Source organism: Triturus cristatus, chromosome 2_1, assembly GCF_964204655.1.
Source record: "Triturus cristatus chromosome 2_1, aTriCri1.1, whole genome shotgun sequence".
Taxonomy (NCBI): domain Eukaryota; kingdom Metazoa; phylum Chordata; class Amphibia; order Caudata; family Salamandridae; genus Triturus; species Triturus cristatus.
Genome location: NC_140581.1, coordinates 782,192,341 through 782,215,013, shown reverse-complemented (window position 1 = coordinate 782,215,013; position 22,673 = coordinate 782,192,341).

Here is a 22,673-nt window from a genome sequence, read left to right as displayed (position 1 = left end):
CTGCGCGTCGGAGAGTGCAGGTGAGTTTTGGGGCTGGGGAGGGGGGATTTTGTTGTCATCGTTGATTTTTCTGGGTTGGGGCACTATGTAGGGGGAGGTCGAAGCCATGCTGCAAGGCTCGGCTTCGTTCGTGTTTTTTGTCTGTTGCTTCCCTGCGAAATGGATCCAAAAAAGAAAAAACGCTCTGCCGAGTAATGCCCTTCTTCTGATCTTTACTATTACAAAGTGCAGCAGGATGGAGAGAGTTAGAAGATACTATATGGGAAATAAATACACAACTAAATAAAGCAAGACAGAGGGGTTGCAAAGTGGCCAGATTGTTTTTTTTTACATCCAAATACACCAGCATCACTTTACAGAGTTTGCCAGTGAAGTGCTACTTTCATTTTCTCGTCTTTCTTTGAACAGCATTGTGCTCTGCCGAGTAATGCCCTTCTTCTGATCTTTACTGTTACAAAGTGCAGCAGGATGGAGAGAGTTAGAAGATATTATATGGGAAATAAATAGATAACTAAATAAAGCAAGACAGAGGGGTTGCAAAGTGGCCAGATTGTTTCTTTTTATATCCAAATACACCAGCATCACTTTACAGAGTTTGCCAGTGAAGTGCTACTTTCGTTTTCTCGTCTTTCTTTGAACAGCATTGTTGTTTCCAGGTTGGGAGAGTGTACCATTCCTGGAGGTACTGCAATACCTCGTTGTTTTTTTTCAGGGTGGGGGCACTATGTAGGGGGAGGTCGAAGCCATGCTGCAAGGCTCGGTTTCGTTCGTGTTTTTTGAATGTTGCTTCCATGTGAAATGGATCCAAAAAAGAAAAAACGCTCTGCCGAGTAATGCCCTTCTTCTGATCTTTACTATTACAAAGTGCAGCAGGATGGAGAAAGTTAGAAGATATTATATGGGAAATAACAACACAACTAAATAAAGCAAGACAGAGGGGTTGCAAAGTGGCCAGATTGTTTTTTTTACATCCAAATACACCAGCATCATTTTACAGAGTTTGCCAGTGAAGTGCTACTTTTGTTTTCTCGTCTTTCTTTGAACAGCATTGTGCTCTGCCGAGTAATGCCCTTCTTCTGATCTTTACTGTTACAAAGTGCAGCAGGATGGAGAGAGTGAGAAGATATTATATGGGAAATAAATACACAACTAAATAAAGCAAGACAGAGGGGTTGCAAAGTGGCCAGATTGGTTTTATTTACATCCAAATACACCAGCATCACTTTACAGAGTTTGCCAGTGAAGTGCTACTTTCGTTTTCTCGTCTTTCTTTGAACAGCATTGTTGTTTCCAGGTTGGGAGAGTGTACCTGGTTGATGGGTGAATTGGAAAACACAATGTGCACCATGGCTCTGTGTTTATGGATGTGGTCTTTTTATACCATACTGCTTATGTTTTGTAAGGATGTAAGCAATGGACAGTGAAACGGTTCCCTTCAGGGCCCTCTAGTCATGTCCATAACTTTTCAGGTGAAACCACTCGCTGATTTCTGAATAGTTAGTGAGAGATCGTTTAGGTAACCATGTTGTTTCTGCTTACATTTCACATGCTTTGCATTCCCTATGAGTGGTTGCTTTTTTTTTTTTAGGCAGCATATTACTCTTATCAAGTGCATAATTTGAATTGAGCCACATCCAAGTGTTTATAGCGGGCACAATTAGGTTATAGCTGAAGGCAGTGCGAGTTTCTCTCAGTGGGCAAGTATGGTGTTCACTGGGGATGTGGCACTATGGCCAGAGCTGTCGAATTTGGAACTGGGGAACCGGGTTCAGTATTCATGACCAGTCCACCACACCACTGTACTGAGGGAGCACATTCCCATGCTAGACCGTAGAAGGCCCCACTAGACCTCAGAAGGCTTGATGTCTTAGCACAAGCAGGTGTACTGTAGTGGTGTCAATTGTGGGTTAACCTTGAAGGCCTGTCCACCACAATCCCTACTGAAGTTCATCTCCAGTGTTGCGGGCAGGCCTAAGAAGCAGCACACCCTGGAGCAACAGTGATCCAGTCGCTGTGACTGTCACTGAGGTCACATGAACCTTGAGCAGGTTAGGGCGATGCGAACGGTGTGACCTCACTGGGTACCTATTTCGGGTGGGTGTTTGCATTGTGCTGAGGGGATTACCAGGTAATTATTCACGCAGCTCTCTGATGGATGTCACATGAGGTAAAATACTGCAATAAATGGCAGACACTCTGAAAACAAGAGCAAACATTATGTTACATGATGCAATGGTGGAAATTGTGCATGTATCAAAAGCAAACAAAATACAAGAGGTAGCAAACAATACGTTACAAGAGGAAAAGTGACATGTGTGCAAGTTACAAAAGAGTACAAAGTACAAGTAGAGGTATAAAAGTGCAATAAATGGCAGACACTCAAAACACAGGAACACACTGGGAAGGCACTTCTTCGGGCATGGAGAACAGAATTTCCTATAATGTAAAGACTTCCTTCAGACAATAGAGAGGGTGTGAATTTAGTTTGGAAGTGTCTTTGCAGGAGGAGAACTTTGAGGTCAGTTTTGAAGGACTGGGAAGAGGGAGGGGGTGGTCCGGAGCTGAGGCGGAGTTCCAAATTCTCGCCGCGTTGCTTGTAAAGGATTGGGCCATCGATCTTTTCTTCTTGACAGTAATGTTTTTTCTCCTTTTTATTCTAGTCTAAAGCTTTTGATTCCGGTTTCAACAGTGCTTGTTCTGCAGTTTTGTGTAGTTGCATTGTTTTGGTAAGAAAAAAGTTATTTTATCTACAATGTCCTCCAAACCTCAAAATGTCTGTCACATTTTCCTTGCAATATTGTGCCGAAATTCTCACGCTGTAGAAACAAACAATGTAAAAACGATCTGGTTTTGCAAGGGGGTCAACTGTCTTTTTGGCCCGTGCTCGGCGGCCATCTAGGGAAACCTACCAAACCCATATATTTCTGAAAACTAGACACCCGGGGACTTCCAGGGAGGTATGGCTTGCGTGGATCCCCCAACGTTTCCTTACCCAGAATCCCCTGCAAACCTCAATTTTAGCTGAAAAAATCCCTTTTTTCACACATTTTTGTGTGGGAAAGTTGTGGCATCACCGGGCTCACTCAAATTTCCCACTTCCCAGCATTCCCCTGGGTCTCCCGGTAAAAATGGTGCCTCACTTGTGTGGGAGGCCCAAGTACCCGCGACAGGCAAGGGCCCAAAACTTAGTGTTGTGACATCAAAATTGCCTATCTCAAAACCACCTGGTTTTGAAAGGGGGGTCACCTGGGTTTTTGGCCCGGTGCTCGGCGGCCATCTAGGGAAACCTACCAAACCCGTACATTTCTGAAAACTAGACACCCGGGGGCTTCCAGGGAGGTATGGCTTGCGTGGATCCCCCAACGTTTCCTTACCCAGAATCCCCTGCAAACCTCAATTTTAGCTGAAAAAGTAACTTTTTTCACACATTTTTGTGTGGAAAAGTTGTGGCATCACCGGGCTCACTCAAATTTCCCACCTCCCAGCATTCCCCTGGGTCTCCCGGTAAAAATGGTGCCTCACTTGTGTGGGAGGCCCAAGTACCCGTGACAGGCAAGGGCCCAAAACGTAGTGAGGCGACATCAAAATTGCCCATCTCAAAACCACCTGGTTTTGCAAGGGGGTCACTTGGGTTTTTGGCCCGGTGCTCGGTGGCCATCTAGGGAAACATACCAAACCCATACATTTCTGAAAACTAGACACCCGGGGGCTTCCAGGGTGGTATGGCTTGCATGGATCCCCCAAAGTTTCCTTACCCAGAATCCCCTGCAAACCTCAATTTTAGCTGAAAAAATCACTTTTTTTACACATTTTTGTGTGGAAAAGTTGTGGCATCACCGGGCTCACTTAAATTTCCCACCTCCCAGCGTTCCCCTGGGTCTCCCGGTAAAAATGGTGCCTCACTTGTGTGGGAGGCCCAAGTACCCGCGACAGGCAAGGGCCCAAAACGTAGTGTGGTGACATCAAAATTGCCTATCTCAAAACCACCTGGTGTTGCAAGGGGGGTCACCTGGGTTTTTGGCCCGGTGCTCGGCGGCCATCTAGGGAAAACTACCAAACCCCTACATTTCTGAAAACTAGACACTCGGGGTCTTCCAGGGAGGTATGGCTTGCGTGGATCCCCCAACGTTTCCTTACCCAGAATCCCCTGCAAACCTCAATTTTAGCTGAAAAAATCACTTTTTTCACACATTTTTGTGTGGAAAAGTTGTGGCATCACCGGGCTCACTCAAATTTCCCACCTCCCAGCGTTCCCCTTGGTCTCCCGGTAAAAATGGTGCCTCACTTGTGTGGGAGGCCCAAGTACCCGCGACAGGCAAGGGCCCAAAATGTAGTGTGGTGACATCAAAATTGCCTATCTCAAAACCACCTGGTTTTGCAAGGGGGCTCACCTGGGTTTTTGGCCCGGTGCTCGACGGCCATCTAGGGAAACCTACCAAACCCATACATTTCTGAAAACAAGACACCCGGGGTCTTCCAGGGAGGTATGGCTTGCGTGGATCCCCCAACGTTTCCTTACCCAGAATCCCCTGCAAACCTCAATTTTATCTGAAAAAATCACTTTTTTCACACATTTTTGTGTGGAAAAGTTGTGGCATCACCGGGCTCACTAAAATTTCCCACCTCCCAGCGTTCCCCTTGGTCTCCCGGTAAAAATGGTGCCTCACTTGTGTGGGAGGCCCAAGTACCCGCGACAGGCAAGGGCCCAAAATGTAGTGTGGTGACATCAAAATTGCCTATCTCAAAACCACCTGGTTTTGCAAGGGGGCTCACCTGGGTTTTTGGCCCGGTGCTCGACGGCCATCTAGGGAAACCTACCAAACCCATACATTTCTGAAAACAAGACACCCGGGGGCTTCCAGGGAGGTATGGCTTGCGTGGATCCCCCAAAGTTTCCTTACCCAGAATCCCCTGCAAACCTCAATTTTAGCTGAAAAAAATCACTTTTTTCACACATTTTTGTGTGGGAAAGTTGTGGCATCACCGGGCTCACTCAAATTTCCCACCTCCCAGCATTCCCCTGGGTCTCCCGGTAAAAATGGAGCCTCACTTGTGTGGGAGGCCCAAGTACACGCGACAGGCAAGGGCCCAAAGCGTAGTGTGGTGACATCAAAATTGCCTATCTCAAAACCACCTGGTTTTGCAAGGGGGTCACCTGGGTTTTAGGCCCGGTGCTCGGCGGCCATCTAGGGAAACCTACCAAACCCATACATTTCTAAAAACTAGACACCCGGGTGCTTCCAGGGAGGTATGGCTTGCATGGATCCCCCAACGTTTCCTTACCCAGAATCACCTGCAAACCTCAATTTTAGCTGAAAAAATCACTTTTTTCACACATTTTTGTGTGGGAAAGTTGTGGCATCACCGGGCTCACTCAAATTTCCCACCTCCCAGCGTTCCCCTGGGTCTCCCGGTAAAAATGGTGCCTCACTTGTGTGGGAGGCCCAAGTACCCGCGACAGGCAAGGGCCCAAAACGTTGTGATGCGACATTTGGGATAGGCAATGTTGATGTCGCATCACTACGTTTTGGGCCCTTGCCTGTTGCAGGTACTTGGGCCTCCCACACAAGTGAGGCACCATTTTTACCGGGAGACCCAGGGGAACGCTGGGAGGTGGGAAATTTGAGTGAGCCCGGTGATGCCACAACTTTCCCACACAAAAATGTGTGAAAACAGTGAATTTTTCAGCTAAAATTGAGGTTTGCAGGGGATTCTGGGTATGGAAACGTTGGGGGATCCACGCAAGCCATACCTCCCTGGAAGCCGCCGGGTGTCTAGTTTAAAAAACTGTATGGGTTTGGTAGGTTTCTCTAGATGGCCGCCGAGCACCGGGCCAAAAACCCAGGTGACCCCCCTTACAAAACCAGGTGATTTTGAGATAGGCAATTTTGATGTCACCACACTACGTTTTGGGCCCTTGCGTACTTGGGCCTCCCACACAAGTGAGGCACCATTTTTACCGGGAGACCCAGGGGAACGCTGGGAGGTGAGAAATTTGAGTGAGCCCGGTGATGCCACAACTTTCCCACACAAAAATGTGTGTCAGCTAAAATTGAGGTCTGCAGGGGATTCTGGGTAAGGAAAAGTTGGGGGATCCACGCAAGCCATACCTCCCTGGAAGCCCCCGGGTGTCTAGTTTTCAGAAATGTATGGGTTTGGTAGGTTTCCCTAGATGAACGCCGTGCACCGGGCCAAAAACCCAAGTGACCCCCGTTGCAAAACCAGGTGGTTTTGAGATGGGCAATTTTGATGTTACCTCACTACGTTTTGCGCCGTTTCCTGTCACGGACACTAGGCCAACACACACAAGTGAGGTACCATTTTTCTCGTAAGACTTTGGGGAACGCGTGGTGGGTGGAAATTTGGGGATCCACGCAGATTCCGGAACCTTCCACGACAGAAATGTGGGGAAAATGTGTTTTTTGACAATTTTTTAGGTTTGCAAGGGATTCTGGGTAACAGACCCTGGTGGGAGGCAGTCAAGTCACCCCATCCTGGATACCCCTGGGTGTCTAGTTTTCAAAAATGTATAGGTTTGCTAGGTTTCCCAAGGTGCCCGCAGAGCTAGGGTTCAAAAACTACAGCTAGTCATTTTGCCAAAAAAGGGTCATTTTTCACTGCGAAATTGAGGTGTGACCACGTTGCGTTTTGCGCCGTTTCCTGTTGCGGGCACTAGGCCGACCCACACAAGTGAGGTACCGTTTTTCTCGTAAGACGTTGGGGAACGCGGGGTGGGTAGAAATTTGTGGATCCACACAGATTCCGGAACTTTCCACGACAGAAATGTGGGGAAAATGTGTTGTTTTTGACAATTTTTTAGGTTTGCAAGGGATTCTGGGTAACAGACCCTGGTGGGAGGCAGTCAAGTCACCCCATCCTGGATTCCCCTGGGTGTCTTGTTTTCAAAAATGTGTAGGTTTGCTAGGTTTCCCAAGGTGCCCGCAGAGCTAGGGTTCAAAAACTACAGCTAGTCATTTTGCCAAAAAAGGGTCATTTTTCACTGCGAAATTGAGGTGTGACCACGTTGCGTTTTGCGCCGTTTCCTGTCGCGGGCACTCGGCCGACCCGCACAAGTGAGGTACCGTTTTTCTCGTAAGACTTTGGGGAACGCGGGGTAGGTGGAAGTTTGTGGACCCACGCAGATTCCGGAACTTTCCATGACAGAAATGTGGGGAAAATGTGTTTTTTTGACAATATTTTAGGTTTGCAAGGGATTCTGGGTAACAGACCCTGGTGGGAGGCAGTCAAGTCACCCCATCCTGGATTCCCCTAGGTGTCTAGTTTTAAAAAATGTATAGGTTTGCTAGGTTTCCCAAGGTGACGGAGAGCTAGGGTTCAAAAACTACAGCTAGTCATTTTGCCAAAAAAGGGTCATTTTTCACCGCGAAATTGAGGTGTGACCACGTTGCGTTTTGCGCCGGTTCCTGTCGCGGGCACTAGGCCGACCCACACAAGTGAGGTACCGTTTTTCTCGTAAGACTTTGGGGAACGCGGGGTGCGTGGAAATTTGTGGATCCACGCAGATTTCGGAACTTTCCACGACAGAAGTGTGGGGAAAATGTGTTTTTTTGAAACAATGTTTTAGGTTTGCAAGGTATTCTGGGTAACAGACCCTGGTGGGAGGCAGTCAAGTCACCCCATCCTGGATTCCCCTGGATGTCTAGTTTTCAAAAATGTATAGGTTTGCTAGGTTTCCCAAGGTGCCCGCAGAGCTAGGGTTCAAAAACTACAGCTAGACATTTTGCCAAAAAAGGGTCATTTTTCACTGCGAAATTGAGGTGTGACCACGTTGCGTTTTGCGCCGGTTCCTGTCGCGGGCACTAGGTGGACCCACATAAGTGAGGTACCATTTTTCTCGTAAGACTTTGGGGAACGCGGTGTGAGTGGAATTTGTGGATCCACGCAGATTTCGGAACTTTCCACGACAAAAATGTGGGGGGATATTTTTTTTTTGGACAATATTTTAGGTTTGCAAGGGATTCTGGGTAACAGACCCTAGTGGGAGGAAGTCAAGTCACCCCATCCTGGATTCCCCTGGGTGTCTAGTTCTCAAAAATGTATAGGTTTGCTAGGTTTCCCAAGGTGCCCGCAGAGCTAGGGTTCAAAAACTACAGCTAGACATTTTGCCAAAAAAGGGTCATTTTTCACTGCGAAATTGAGGTGTGACCACGTTGCGTTTTGCGCCGGTTCCTGTCGCGGGCACTAGGCCGACCCACATAAGTGAGGTACCGTTTTTCTCGTAAGACTTTGGGGAACGCGGGTGGGTGGAAATTTGTGGATCCACGCAGATTCCGGAACTTTCCACGACAGAAATGTGGGGAAAATGTGTTTTTTTGACAATGTTTTAGGTTTGCAAGGGATTCTGGGTAACAGACCCTGGTGGGAGGCAGTCAAGTCACCCCATCCTGGATTCCCCTGGGTGTCTAGTTTTAAAAAATGTATAGGTTTGCTAGGTTTCCCAAGGTGCCCGGAGAGCTAGGGTTTAAAAACTACAGCTAGTCATTTTGCCAAAAAAGGGTCATTTTTCACTGCGAAATTGAGGTGTGACCACGTTGCGCTTTGCGCCGGTTCCTGTCGCGGGCACTAGGCCGACCCACACAAGTGAGGTACCGTTTTTCTGGTAAGACTTTGGGGAACGCGGGGTGCGTGGAAATTTGTGGATCCACGCAGATTCCGGAACTTTCCACGACAGAAGTGTGGGGAAAATGTGTTGTTTTTGACAATTTTTTAGGTTTGCAAGGGATTCTGGGTAACAGACCCTGGTGGGAGGCAGTCAAGTCACCCCATCCTGGATTCCCCTGGATGTCTAGTTTTCAAAAATGTATAGGTTTGCTAGGTTTCCCAAGGTGCCCGCAGAGCTAGGGTTCAAAAACTACAGCTAGACATTTTGCCAAAAAAGGGTCATTTTTCATTGCGATATTGAGTTGTGACCACGTTGCGTTTTGCGCCGTTTCCTGTCGTGGGCACTATGCCTACCCACATAAGTGAGGTACCGTTTTTCTCGTAAGACTTTGGGGAATGCGGGGTGACTGGAAATTTGTGGATCCACGCAGATTTCGGAACTTTCCACGACAGAAATGTGGCGGAAAGTGTTTTTTTTGACAATATTTTAGGTTTGCAAGGGATTCTGGGTAACAGACCCTGGTGGGAGGAAGTCAAGTCACCCCATCCTGGATTCCCCTGGGTGTCTAGTTTTCAAAAATTTATAGGTTTGCTAGGTTTCCCAAGGTGCCCGCAGAGCTAGGGTTCAAAAACTAGAGCTAGGCACTTTGGAAAAAAAGGGTAAATTTTCACTGCGATATTGAGTTGTGACCACGTTGCGTTTTGCGCCGTTTCCTGTCGTGGGCACTATGCCTACCCACACAAGTGAGGTACCATTTTTATCGGGAGACTTAGGGTAATTCAGATATGTAAAGGAACTGTTATTATCTATTGACTTTCGATGCATTTCTGCCTTCCAAATGAAAGATATTGTGTAAAAAAGAAGTCATTCTAAAAAATGACTGATAATTCTCATGCTAGTATGAGTATTCACAATTTCAGAAATGTGCAAATATCTACTGTTTCTAAAATCTATATTTTGTTCCCATTTCAGAAATACATAGGTGTCTTTCATACCGATTTTTCCATGTACACATTTTTACAGAATAATTACTATATACCCGGTACATTATAAAAACCATTGCAAGTTACTGCTCAGTTTTTGGTTCTGGGTTCGTCGGGTTCTTGGTGAACCTACAAGTCCTATATATCCCCACAACCAGTAATGTCCAGCGGATTCAACGGTATATTGCTTTCAAAGAGCTTTCATAATTAGAAGAAGTTACAGGTGAAAACGTTGACACAAAAGGCTGTTTTTTTCAACTAATTTTCAATTTATCCTATATTTAACTGTTTGTTTCTATAAAAAACCTTGATGGATCTACACAAATGACCCCTTGCTGAATTCAGAATTTTGTCTTCTTCTCGAAAATGTATAGCTTTCCAGTATCCATTATTGCTTTTGTACCCATTTCTGCCATTAACTGGAAGGAGGTGAAAAGCACAAAAAATAGCAAAAATAGGCTATGTCCCAGAAAAATGCCAAAACTGTGTAAAAAATGTTGGATTATGAATACAGGATTTTAGTTTTAGAATAAATCGGAAAGGTGCACCTCGTGTCTTTTTGCACGGGAACGGCTACGCTCCATTTCATTATCAGCACTTTAAGGGAAGTAAAGTTGAGATAAATCTAACATGTTATTCAGAAGTTAGTGCAAACTGCAGATATCACCAGTATTCCAGCGATAAGTCCCCCAAAATTTAACACCATGGTGGACTCCATCAAATAACAGTAATAAGAACAAGAAAGAGTCACACAGCAATTAAGAGAACAACCAAAAACGTTATTAATGTTTTTTTCAAACTTTATTTTTTATAATAATAAATATATAAACGAAAAACTATTTTCAAACTTTATTTTTTTATTAACATATATATGAACAATAAACTAATAAACAAAATGTAACAACAATAATAAAAAACAACAAGGCGGAACACTACTGTGGGGACAATGGATGTCGACGACAGACCTGGAAAATAAGAAAGATTGTTAAAAAAAAACCAACATGGTATTCTCAACAAAATACCACAAGAAACAAATCACATATATATAAAATGCATACAGCTAACAAAATTTTATAAGTTTAACTTACAAAAACTGTAAATGTTGCCGCTTTAAAATATTTACCGAATCTGAAGAAAATGTTTTGCAGAAGGCACCACACAAACAACGTTTTTCTTCAGTGGTGAGGAAATTTTTTACTTTTTCCAAGGAGCAAACAAAAACCAATGCCACCTTCGTCACTCGCAAGATTTGCCAAAGAGTTCTGTTACGAGGAGATCCTAACAAAAAATACTCGTGCGGCACAGCAAGTATGATGAAACATCTAAGGACCCTTCATCCAAACAATCTTGCACGAGAAGAGTGCAAACAGATGAGAAACACTCCTGTTCTGTATCTGTAAAAAAGAATCACAAATAAATGTATATTAATAACTTTCAAATTTATACTATTCCATTACTGTACAAACACATTTTATATAAAAACTGACTATGAAACTATAGCCCTGAACCACAAGTGTGACGATCATTAAAACACTACATGCATAGTGCATACTACTTTGAAGCAGTTCATGCCCTAAAGCCTACCTCACTAAAAGACTACATGCTAACTGACTAAATGATTACAGTAGTATAAGGAGACACACTTGGTGACTCACAGGGTGTTTGCTAGAAGAGTATGAATACTAACTATGGAATAGAAGGTGTGAAACACAACTGTGTAGGTGATTAGAGGACTGCATCCATACTGCATAGGCATTTAAAGCAGTCCATGTGCTAAGGCCTGGCTCACTGCATGACTACTTGGGTACTGACTGAATGATTATCGTACAGCAAGGAGAGTGCCTAGGTGAATTTATAAGTGCTAGGCTTTTCGCACAGAGAATAGATTAGTACTTGGTACTGAATGGGTCACTAGAGGAGTGCAAAGGCAGTGACAAGTGCTGGACTGTATGGATACTGACTAGGAAATTGAAAGTGTGAAAGACAAGTGTCTAGGTGGTTAGAAGACTGCATGCATAGTGCAGAGGGGTTTGAAGCAGTCCATGTGCTAAGGCCTGGCTCAGTGTATGAATACTTAGGCACTGACTGAATGATTAGAGTACTGCAAAGATAGTATCTTGGTGAATTTATAAGTGTTTGGGTTTTAGCACAGTGAATGGATTAGTACATGGTGCTGAATGGGTCACTAGAGGACTGCAAAGAGAGTCACAGGGTATTTCCTGGAAGTGTATGGATACTGACTAGGGAATTGAAGGTGTGAAGGACAATTGTGTAGGTGGTTAGAGGACTGCATACATAGAGGATAAGGGTTTGAAGCAGTCCATATACTAAGGCCTGGGTCACTGGATGAGTACTTGGGTACTGACTGAATGATTAGAGTACTGCAAGGAGAGTGCCTGGGTGAATTTATTAGGATTTGGCGCTGTGAATGGATTAGTACATGATGCTGAATGGGTCACTAGAGGAGTGCAACGGAAGTGACAGGGTGTTTGCTGGAAGTGAACGGATACTGACTGGGGAATTGAAGGTGTGAAAGACAAGTGTGTAGGTGGTTAGAGGACTGCATGCATAGTGGATAGGGGTTTGACGTAGTCCATGTGCTAAGAACTGGCTCAGTGCATGAATACTTAGGCAGTGACTGAATCATTAGAGTACTGGAAAGAGAGTGTCTAGGTGAATTTATAAGTGTTTGAGTTTTGGCACAGTCAATGGATTAGTACATGCTGGTGAATGGGTCTCTAGAGGACTGCAAAGGAAGTGACAGGATGTTTCCTGGAAGTGCATGGATACTGACTAGGGAATTGAAGGTGTAAAAGACAAGTGTATAGTATGTCAGAACACTTTTATTTGAAGCAATCTATTTGGTACTTAGAAACTGACTAAATAATCAGACTACTTCTAGGTCAGTGCTTAGGTAAAACTTTTACATTTTCAGTTCTGCCACAGTGAACAGAATAGTACATGGTACTGCACCTTAGTGTCAAACCCTGACTCATTTTATCAATGCATAAGCAAAGACTTACTTCTAATGCTACTAAAACTTAAAAATATGAGAGGTTTTAAATTAGTTATCTGTCAGCAAATACACGATGTTACCAAATGCTTCTCTCACAGTGGTTCCTAAATGCACACAGACTCACAGTGTAATTCTAGACAACAACCACTATACCTAGGAGTTTAACAAAAATCATTCACAACTGTGGAAGTGGTAAGCGAACTGCACACATTCTTCATATTTCATGACTGCACTTTTGTGTCAATGCCTGACTCATATAATGAAAGCATAAGCCATAACTGTCTTCTAATGCTACTAAAACTTGACAACATGACAGGTTTTAAAACAGTTATCTGTCAGCAAATACACGATGTTACCAAATGCTTTTCTCACAATCCTTAGCCAAATGCACACAGACTCACAGTGTGATTTTAGACAAGCAACACTATCCTAGGAGTTTACCAAAACTCATTCACTAGTCTGGAAGAGTTAATGGTACTGCACACAATCTACATATTTAAGTACAGCACATCAGTGTCAAAGCATGACTCATTTAATCAACATATAAGCAAAGACTGGATTCTAATGCTACTAAAACTTCTCAACATGACAGATTTTAAAACAGTTATCTGTCAGCAAATACATGATGTTACCAAATGATTCTCTCACAGTGATCCCAAATACACACTAAATGTAAAATGTAAATGTCAAGGTACTTATAGAGTGCACTGTCACCAGACGGACACCTTGCGGTGTCGCCTTTGCGGTTTCCTGGCGCTGATACTCATACCGCTGTGGAACCCCTCCTGGCTTTCCCTGTGAAGTGTCCACTCCTGGGCACCCCCAGGGTGAAGCCAGGCATCCTTAGCGCTGTTGGGGCCGGTGTGGAGGCTAAGCAAGCTATTGCCCAGAGTTGCAGCGTGGGGCCCGTGATTAGAATAGGCACCGAGGCAAGAATAGACAGGCCCGAGGAAATTGAGCCCGAGCCCTGCCAAGGCGGGAATCAAACCCTGGTCCCTGGCCAGAACTCTGCTTCAGGGTCTGCCGCTCTAACCATTGAGCCACACTCCTCACACTAACTCACAGTGTGATTCTAGACAAGCACCACTATCCCTATGAGCTTACCAAAACTCATTCACTACAGTGCAAGTGGTAAGGGAACTGCACACAATCTACATATTTCACAGCTGCAATTTACTGTCAATGCCTGACTCATATAATGAAAGCATAAGCCATAACTGTCTTCTAATGCTACTAAAACTTGACAACATGACATGTTTTACAACACTTATCTGTCAGCAAATACACGATGTTACCAAACACTTCTCTCACAGTGGTTCCCAAATACACACAGACTCACAGTGTGATTCTAGACAAACAACACTATCCCTAGCAGCTTACCAAAACTCATTCACTACAGTGGAAGTGGTAAGGAAACTGCACACAATCTACATATTTCATGACTGCACTTTAGTGTCAATTCCTGACTCATTTAATCAACGCATAAGCAATGACTGGCTTCTAATGCTAATAAAACTTGACAACATGACAAGTTTTAAAACAGTTTTCTATCAGCAAATACACAATGTTACCAAACGCTTCTTTCACAGTGGTTCCCAAATGCACAAAGACTCACAGTGTGATTCTAGACAAGCACCAGTATCCCTAGGAGTTTACCAAAACTCATTCACAACACTGGAAGTGATAAGGGAACTGCACACAATCTACATATTTCACGACTGCTCTTTAGTGTCAATGCCTGACTCATTTAATCAACACATAAGCAAAGACTGGCTTCTAATGCTACTAACACTTGACAACATGACAGGTTTTAAAACAGTTTTCTCTCAGCAAATACACGATGTTACCAAACGCTTCTCTCACAGTGGTTCCCAAATGCACAAAGACTCACAGTGTGATTCTAGACAAGCACCAGTATTCCTAGGAGTTTACCAAAACTCATTCACTACACTGGAAGTGATAAGGGAACTGCACACAATCTACATATTTCACGACTGCACTTTAGTGTCAATGCCTGACTCATTTAATCAACACATAATCAACGCCTAAGCAATGACTGGCTTCTAATGCTACTAAAACTTGACAACATGACAAGTTTTAAAACAGTTTTCTGTCAGCAAATACACAATGTTACCAAACGCTTCTTTCACAGTGGTTCCCAAATGCACAAAGACTCACAGTGTGATTCTAGACAAGCACCAGTATCCCTAGGAGTTTACCAAAACTCATTCACAACACTGGAAGTGATAAGGAAACTGCACACAATCTACATATTTCACGACTGCTCTTTAGTGTCAATGCCTGACTCATTTAATCAACACATAAGCAAAGACTGGCTTCTAATGCTACTAACACTTGACAACATGACAGGTTTTAAAACAGTTTTCTCTCAGCATATACACGATGTTACCAAACGCTTCTCTCACAGTGGTTCCCAAATGCACAAAGACTCACAGTGTGATTCTAGACAAGCACCAGTATTCCTAGGAGTTTACCAAAACTCATTCACTACACTGGAAGTGATAAGGGAACTGCACACAATCTACATATTTCACGACTGCCCTTTAGTGTCAATGCCCGACTCATTTAATCAACACATAAGCAAAGACTGGCTTCTAATGCTACTAACACTTGACAACATTAAAAGTTTTAAAACAGTTTTCTGTCAGCAAATACACGATGTTACCAAACGCTTCTTTCACAGTGGTTCCCAAATGCACAAAGACTCACAGTGTGATTCTAGACAAGCACCAGTATCCCTAGGAGTTTACCAAAACTAATTCACTACACTGGAAGTGATAAGGGAACTGCACACAATCTACATATTTCACGACTGCAATTTACTATCAATGCCTGACTCATATAATGAAAGCATAAGCCATAACTGTCTTCTAATGCTACTAAAACTTGACAACATGACAGGTTTTAAAACAGTTATCTGTCAGCAAATACACGATGTTACCGAATGCTTCTCTCACAATCCTTACCCAAATGCACACAGACTCACAGTGTGATTTTAGACAAGCAACACTATCCTAGGAGTTTACCAAAACTCATTCACTAGTCTGGAAGAGTTAATGGTACTGCACACAATCTACATATTTAAGTACAGCACATCAGTGTCAAAGCATGACTCATTTAATCAACATATAAGCAAAGACTGGATTCTACTGCTACTAAAACTTCACAACATGACAGATTTTAAAACAGTTATCTGTCAGAAAATACATGATGTTACCAAATGATTCTCTCACACTGATCCCAAATGCACATTAACTCACAGTGTGATTCTAGACAAGCACCACTATCCCTATGAGCTTACCAAAACTCATTCACTACAGTGCAAGTGGTAAGGGAACTGCACACAATCTACATATTTCACGACTGCAATTTACTGTCAATACCTCACTCATTTAATGAAAGCATAAGCCATAACTGTCTTCTAATGCTACTAAAACTTGACAACCTGACTGGTTTTAAAACACTTATCTGTCAGCAAATATACGATATTACCAAATGCTTCTCTCACAGTGGTTCCCAAATGCACACAGACTCACTGTGTGATTCTAGACAAACAACACTATCCCTTGCACTATATGAAAACACATTTCTTCATCTAGAAGTAGTACTACATTTTAGTATAAAAACATAACATTACTCATTTCACAAATTCAAAAACAATGACTGTTTTTTAATTCTACCAAAATATAAAAACTGCACAGTTATCTCTCTACAAACACATGAAAAACACAAATGCCAATCACAGAATGGTTTCTACATGCACACACATTATAGAGAAAAAAAGTACTCCCTACACTTTAGCAGGAAAAATACATTAGTCTGATTAAAATCAAAATAGTCCACATACATCCCCTCACAATTAAATAACTCATCTTTCAAGTTCTTTTGTAGATTAAGGAGTATATCAATCACTCACCATATTTTCTTTTACAGAATCTCTGCACTGTGCACCTCTCAGCAAAAGCAAAGAATGGAAAAGTTTCCCTTTCATTTTCCACACATATACATGTAAACATCAAATCACAATCCTTCGCACATAAACTCAAAAGCAAACACACATTTCTATTGGTTAAACATTTCAACCCTTTCCAACTGAAATACATTTCAACCCTTCCCCCAATCTGCCTTCTGCCTGTTACCATAGAAACAGGTCATGGAACACTGCACTGAGCTCACAGGTCACAAGTTCAGCACACAATGTTCCTACACAAGACAGGAAGTGTGCTTGACTTTTCAACATATCAGCTTATCATATATAATGTTCCTTACAATCTGTTTTTGTTAACCAATAACAGTCATACCTTTAAAAAACAAAAATATACACCCTACCTTTCAGTGTAGAAAGTTGTTATACAACCAATGATTTCTTGTCATTTTTCCAAAAACTTTGGCATTGATCCGCGCACCCACCGCGAGAGAATCCGTGCATCCAACGCGATAGGATGCGCGCACCGTGCGCGCATTTCGCCGCTTTTTTAAAAAAAAAAGGGGGGCCCCAGGGGGTCCTTCTGGGACCCCCTAAGCACCTCTAGAGGGTCAGAGTATTCCCACTCTGCCCCCTTTATATGTTTTACGCACTTATTCCCCTTGCTTCTTCAGCTTCGCTTCTACCGAGGCAGAAAATGGCCGCCAACAGTTCCTGGTTTCGAATGTAGAGAGACGCTCGACAGCCAATTAGCATTCAGTGCGCGATCGGGAGGGTGCGCGCTCGGTTCGGGGAGGGTTCGCGTACGGTGCGGGTAGGGTTCGCGGATCCTCCGCGGCCATAGATATCACTAACTATTTTACCCTAATTTTCTCAGGAACTACTAAACAGATTCACACCAAATATGCAAAAGGCATGAGTCCGAACTGAGGACTACCTCTTTGCCAAATTTGGTGTCAAACCGTTCAGCGGTTCGGGCTGTAGCTGCGACAACAGATCCTATGGGAAATTGCATGGGGAAAATGCGTTTTGGGACCCCCATTTTTCTCGGCCCCCGCTTGACGAATCACCACAAAACTTTCAGGGTAGGAGCGGAGCGGAGCTGGCCAAAAGTTTGGAGAATTTCGCGAAGATTCATCAATCGGCGCCAAAGAAATTCCCAATAGAATGTTGCGGATTTCCTATGGAAAATAGGTCCTAACTATAACTATGTACTGGCGACCGCCAGTAGATAATATATATATATATATATATATATATATATATATATATATATATATATATATATATACATATAGTCACTGAAAAAAGCAAAGGTTACAGGGACTTTATAGTTAGGCTGACATTTCACTCGTACAAAACCAGAGAAATTCATCAGTTATAGTTAGCTCAGCTAACTATAACTTGCGCCCACAATATGCACTGCTTATGACCTCACATTTTACATCATTCATGACATGATCAGTGATATCACTAATGACATCTCAAAATAACATCACTCATGACATCATCCAGTGACTGTGAGTGTTTCCAAAATGTTTATAAATATGTGTACCAAGGTTTATTGATGAAACAGTGAGTGTATGAGTGCCTTTATGGATGATTCAGTGGGTGCATGACTGATTGTATAAGTGAGTGATTAGGTTTCTTAGTGAATGTATAGGTGAGTGACTAGGTTGTCTGAATGTCTGCATTAGTCTGTCAGTTGGTGTATAAGTGACTTTATGGGTTGGTGAGTGGGTACACTGTATGGGTGTATGAATGTCTATGGGGGTGGGTGAGGGGTGTGTGACTGCCTGCATGAATGAGTCAGTGGGTGAGTCAGTGGCTGTATGGGTTTACTGAGTGTATCTATGAGGAGATGTATGGATGACTGTGTTGGTGAGTGAATGGATGTGTCAGTGGTATTTGGGCGAGTAACTGCATATGAGAAAGGCAGTATCGATGAGTGTTGGAGTCTATGGGCCCGATTCACAGAATTAATTTAAGACAAAATCCTAAACTTACTACCATTTACTCATTTTGGTATTCACAGAAGGAACTTACTCACTTTGGTATTCACAGAAGGCACTTACTCATTGATGAGTAAGTGCCTTCTGTGAATACCAAAATGAGTAAGTGCACTTAATAAGTAAGTGCCTTCTGTGAATACCAAAATTGTAGTAAGTTTAGGATTTTGTCTTAAGTTAGTTCTGTGAATCGGGCCCTATGAGTGAGTGTATGTGTGACTGGGTCATTGTGAGAGTGGCCGTATAAGTGAGTGTTTGCTTGTGTCAGTGACTGTATAGGTGCGTGAGTATGTGTTAGTATCTGTATGAATAAATGAGTGGGTGTGTGATTGGCTTTGTGATTGACTCTAGAGGTGAGTGCGTAGGTGTGTGAGTAGCTCTATGAGTGACTGACTGTGTGTGAGTGGCTGTATAGGTGTATGAGTGGATATATCAGTGGCTATATTAGTGAATGAGTTGGTGTATCAGTGGCTGTGTGGGTAACTGAGTGGATGTGTGTGTAGACCTATGAATCAGTGAGTGGCTGTGTAAGTACCTGTATGGGTGTGTCTATATTTTTGAGAATGTTAGCTTGGACATTGGAGTGGGTGTATGAAAGGTTATATTGGGGTGTGAGTGGGTGCATCAGAGATTCTGTGGATGATGTCAGCAGTGATGTCATTTGGGATGTCATGAGTGATGTCGCTGGCCATGTCATGATGTTATATATGAGGTCATAAGCAGTGCATTGCAGTGGCGCGAGTTATAGATAGCACAGCTAACTATAACTGCTGAATTTCTCTGGTTTTGTGCTAGTGAAATGTCATCCTAACGATAACGTACTTGTAACCTTTAGTTTTTTCAGTGAATTTCTAAAGTTTTTTTATTCTATTTGCTAACTATAACGTCCCTGTAACCTTTGTTTTTTTCAGTGAATTTCTATAGTTTTTTGACTAGTAATCACGTTTGCAGCATGGTAAAGAAAGGAGGCTGGGCCTCCAACCAGCTCTCAGGAATCCCGCTATGTAGGACTTACAGTAGGTACCAGGTGGGCTTCTTAGCCCCCAAGGTCCCTCAGGAGCAAAGTGGACTTCATCCCTCAACCAGTAATCAGTAGTGGACCACGAGCCACGTTTGCAGAGTGGTGCAGAAAGGGGGCATGGGCTCCAAAGACCTCTTAGCAATCCCGCTATGTGGGACTTACTGGAGGTAACAGAAAGGGTAGTTGGCCCCCAAGGACATCCTTGGGGGCCAACTACCTGTCCTGTTGCCTCAGGAGGTTGTCGGAGGCCATGCCACCTTTCTTCACCACTGTGCAAACAAGCCTCCTGGCACACTACTAGTAGGGAGATGAAGTCCCATTGGCATTAGAGGGTCCTTGGAGGCAAACTACCCCTCCTGTTAACTCCAGTAAGACCCACACGGCTATATTGGTGAGAGGTTGTCAGAGGCCATGCCCCATTTCTCCACCACTCTGCAAACACACCTCCTGGTACACTACTAGTTGGGTGAAGTAGTCTTCTTTAGTCCTGAGGCCCTCAGGAGTAAGGTTTAATTCATTCCCCAACCAGAAGCGCATCAGGTGGCACGTTTGCAGAGTGGTGGAGTATGGGGTCGTGGCTTTCAAGTCCTCTCAGCAATCCTGCTGTCTGGGACTTACTAGAGATAACAAGAGGGATTGTTGGCCCCAAAAACCCTCAGCATTCAAGGGAACTTCATACCCTAACCACCTCTGCGCCAGGAGGCGTGTTTGCAGAGTGGTGTTGAAGGGGTGCGTGGCCTCCAGCAATTTACCGAGGTATATTTTTGTATTATTTACTTTTAGGAAAGGGGGGCTGTGTAGCCCCCTTCCCTGGGCCTATTTCGGCCCAGGGGACCCCATCCTCTGGGGCAAGTATTTAATAAAATGGAGAGGCTACAGTGCAGCCTCCCTCCCCTGCTGATTACAGCCCCGAGTTCCCAACCCCTTGGGTCCGCCCCTTTTTTTTTAAAAGTTCGGACCCCCTTCCCTGGGCCAATTTTGTCCCTGGGGATCCCATCCCCTGGGGCCTTTTATTTCATACGAGATAGGAGCCGTGCGACCCCCTCCTGAAGCCAATTTCAGCCCTGAGGACCCCATCCCACGGGGCCAGGCCTTCATGTTTTGTTTTTTTTTAATGGGGAGGGGGGCAGCATATATGTGTGTGTGTTAAACAAAACTTACCTGTGAAGTAAAGGCACTCCCAATGGAATGACATGCAATGTAGTGAAGTGTTCCTGATGGAATGACTGCAATGTAATGACTCCTACAGTAGTTACTATGAAGTAGCAACTGGCATCACAGCAGGTGTACATTCTTTTACTACTGCGGATTGCACTAATATTGTGAAGAGCTTTGCAGTAATAAATCCCATGCACGGGGTGAGAAGTGGGCTTAACATGGAGTGGCTGGTCTTGTAAGTTTTGTAACACTGACACACTTACATTTGTGGGGATTCCCAAATTCTCAGACAACCCTTCCTCCCCTTGGGCGTGGCCGAAGATTCACTGCAATGGATGGAGTATATCTCACTCCAGAATGGGAAAGGGAACAAATCATACTCAGATTTGGTTAGAGTGTAGGAGAGGAGTTTTATCCATGAGGCAAAACATGTTTCCCTGCAGAGAATAATACAAATGTATATTTGCACAGAAAGCACCTTTCACATTTTGTACAATTATGCAAAAAGGAATGCCCGGGTATCTATCATGTGACATTCCCAGTAAAACACATGGATGGATGGCAACCTGTGATCTGCATACGCATGTTGCAATGAAACTGGGCTGAGGAAAAGACAGATTTATTAAGATAATTATACTTCACATCCTTGTGTGATCCCTCTTCTTTGTTCTTAGACAGCAGCAGTAAAAATGTCTTGATAGTGAGCACTTTCCCATCACTGGTGCCATATTAAAGTCTCCACTGCCCCATATGAGAAGAAACTCCTTAACATTTTTAAACTGCTACATAATTTCCCCAAATCTCTGAAATCTCACCATCTTTTGCAATCACAAACATATTACAACTCTTCATGAGATTGCAAGTCTGGCCACTTAGGGCCTCATTTACGAGGCCCCTAGTGGCACTTTTGCACTCCCAGAGCGTCCTTTTTTGGACGCTCTGGTGGCGCAATGTGCCACAGCATATAAGCGCAACCCAAAGCCACTTTGAGTGGCTTTTCATTGCCTTGTAGATATGTGCCCCTTTCACACAGAACACTGTTCCCATTAAACACCCATGGAATCTGCAGTATTCTCATATTTACGAGGAATCATAAACCTGGGAATGCGACATATACTAACTCCAACCCAGGGGTGGGATTAGGGAGGCGTAACAAGAAGAAATATCGTTAATTCTGCAAATTATTTCCTCTTTCTCTGTGTGCTGCATTCTGCAGCAGACATAGGAAGAGGAAAACACCTGTCGTGATTGTTTTTGTGCAGAAAGGTGTCCCTTCCTGCAGAAAAACAATCACCCAAAAACACCTCTCATGATTATTTTTGTGCAGAAAGGTGTCCCTTCCTGCAGAAAATCAATCACCCCTACAATGCAAACACACTTGCACCATGGGCCAAGGGTGCTTGTGTTGGCGTATGGTACCCCATTGTGTGCTAGGACAGGGAAAAAGGACAGGAATGCACCATATCTCATAGATAGGGCACATGTCTGCCCTTTTCTTTTGAAACCAGGGCTGCGCAGCATGATTGCTTGCGGCACTGCCCTGCACCAAATCCTCGTAATATAGGCCCTTAGTTTTCCAAGACGTGTGCCTACCATATGTAGTGGGGGACGACAGCATACTGTGTCTTAGGTGGATGAAAGGAAGGCTTTCTAAAACCTTTATGGAAACCACAACAAAGGAGTTAAGTAGGCTGGAACTTGCAAACTTGACAGATCGCTTTTATTACATCCAGTTTGAAATATTCAATGTCAGCCATACATATTGCATCTATTAGAAATTCTGTTAAACGCTTCAACATATGCTTGTTATAACTTGTAAATGAATACTATCAGAAAAAATAGGAGCCTATTCATTAAAAAGTCATGCAGCGCAGCAAGTCACCTTGGTGCGCTGCAGTGAGTGACAGGGAAAGGGCA